Below are 2,446 nucleotides of genomic sequence, written 5' to 3'. Positions count from 1 at the left end.
GCTCTGGATGAACCAAAAAAATCTACTTTTTCATGACATTCTAATTTTATGACCAGCACCTGTATACACTGAGGAGGAGACTAACAGCACAAAGATTGGAGTAATGATCTGAGGAACAGGTGTGCAGAGAAAGAACTAGAAGAAACCCAATGGGAAGGAAAGGTGACACTAGGGGGCAATGAAGAGTAACTGTGATATATACCCTTAAGATATCTGTAAACAATGAATGACAAAAATAAAACTTGAGCAAAGACTAAGAAATGCTGAGGAGGAGTTACTAAAGGAACACCCAACAGGATCAGTAAGACTAACAAATAATAAAAAAAAAAGATATAACTCTTAACAGCATTAATCCAAGCCTAACTGAAAACACAAAGTAAAAACTAAACAGAACCAAAAATCCTAAAATGGCAGATCAAAACAAACATAAGTTCTTAGAAATACCTAATGAATTCATGTGCGTTACCTGAGGGAAAGGAAACATCTATTGGAATCAGCTGGCAGAGCTCTGGGATCCATAAAGTGTAAAATAAATAATCTTTTTCTAGAGCTTTTCTGTTTTTACAAAGCTTTTCTATAGTCAGTTCTATCCAATTATATGCTGTTGGGATATGAAGACATCAAACATATCAAGCTCTCAGAGCCTCACCATTAGTTCAGTTCTGCTAAACTAGTTCACTCTTAAACTAGGTGTTGAGTGTAATATTGGTTGGGAGCCTTGCATCATAGAGCAAAGAGAGAAGATGCTGCATTTATCGTTCCACCTTTCTCAACTGCCAGATGGTGTAAGGCGTCAGAATGAGGACCCAAAATTCAAACAGACAGAGTGGTAGGCGGTTAAATTATTCATTTACTGAGCCCTTCTGGAAAAGCAGGGAACTTATCAGCAACAGGTGCAGGAACCTCTTGAGAGAAGAGATCAGGCTAGTAACTGTCCTTAGGTTTCAATGGATCAATAAGAAAATAAGTCACTAACCTTCTCAGTGTCCCAAGGGAGGAAAGGGGATAAGATATGGGCTCCTCTGTTAGTCTCAGAGAGAGGCTTTTTCCGGCGGTGATGTCACAGTGAGGTTGGATCCCTTTGAGAGAAAAAGTAACAATATTCAGAGGAAACTGAAGCTCAGAGACTCACTCAATAAAAGGTTAGCTGACCTATTGTCATCTTGTCTGTTGAGTGTCTGCCTCCTTGTGCGCTTGTGCTTTCCCTGCCCTCACTGGTTTCTTATCAGCTTCTGTTTCTGTGTCTGCTTCTGACGTGTACGGCTTCGGCCTACCACAAGCCTGTTCAGTCTTCATCCACCTTCTGAAGCCTGCCACAAGCCTGTTAACCTACCAGCCAGCTCCGCCATCATTCACCTTTTTAAGCCAACTACCAGCCTGTTCTATTTGCAAACATCCTGTTCCAACTACCACCAGCCTATCTGCCTCCATCCCCAGTTGAGTATAATGTCTCCCTGGCATTGAGTCTAATTCTTTTAGCACAACAAAGTGTCTGGCTGAATTAATAGGTTCTCTCACAGATTCAGATTAGTAATGGAAATTGTGCTAACATAAAAAAAAAAAGTTTAGTTACTGCTCAAACATTTCCGTAGTTTCCGGAGGGAGTCTTCCAAAGGGATCAATAAAGTACTGTCTAAGACTAAGTCTAACAAGCTCAAAGAAGAATGCTATTCAGTTCTTTAATCTGCTTTTTTGTCCAGGTTCAGTGCTGATTTGTGACAAACCTGTACGGGACAAACCTGGCCAGGTATGTTTTTCTTTTGCATTGTGTCTTTTCTTCCTTTCCGATTTTTCATTTTCTCGTGAAATTGCTTCATAGTTCAGACCAAGACTGACCAGTAGTCTATCTTGGTGGAGACAATGCAGGCACAGTTTTTGTAAATTGCAAGCAGACTGCTCAGCCCTGTTAACCCCAAACAGATGTAAATGAAAAGCCTTAATCTGATCCACTTTTGCGTTTTATTGGATGTTACATCAGATTGGTGTGTGTTGGGGTTACAGCCTTGTTCCTGTTAACTGAAATTAGTTTTGCCTGAGCACCTACATGCACCAAAACATTGTTTTTTTGGGGGGAACTGAAGGAATGAGGAAAGTCTGGTAATACTGAATGCAAAGGCAAGCTGTGTTCTTAATTGAATAATGTGTTTGGAGCTTTTTGAGTGCAATTACTATAAGTCTGTTAACTTATAGTAATTGCATATATATATATATATTTTTTTTTATATATATATATATATATATATATATATATATATATATATATTCCTTAAGTATATATACTTCAGGAAACTGAAAATCTGATAATTTACTCTTTAGTTTCATCAAAGGTTCTAAATTGAAACTTGTAAATGTGTGATGAAGGCTTGAAAATTTTGTGAATTGCACTTTTACAATTTTTTATTTGCATTTTCATTGCTGTATGGTTGCAAAACTGTAACTTTGTAAC

This window comes from Cyprinodon variegatus, unplaced genomic scaffold, assembly GCF_000732505.1.
Source record: "Cyprinodon variegatus isolate N-32 unplaced genomic scaffold, C_variegatus-1.0 Scaffold68, whole genome shotgun sequence".
In the NCBI taxonomy this organism is placed as follows: domain Eukaryota; kingdom Metazoa; phylum Chordata; class Actinopteri; order Cyprinodontiformes; family Cyprinodontidae; genus Cyprinodon; species Cyprinodon variegatus.
The sequence above is the reverse complement of the archived record's forward strand: the minus strand, read 5'-3'. Positions refer to the sequence as shown.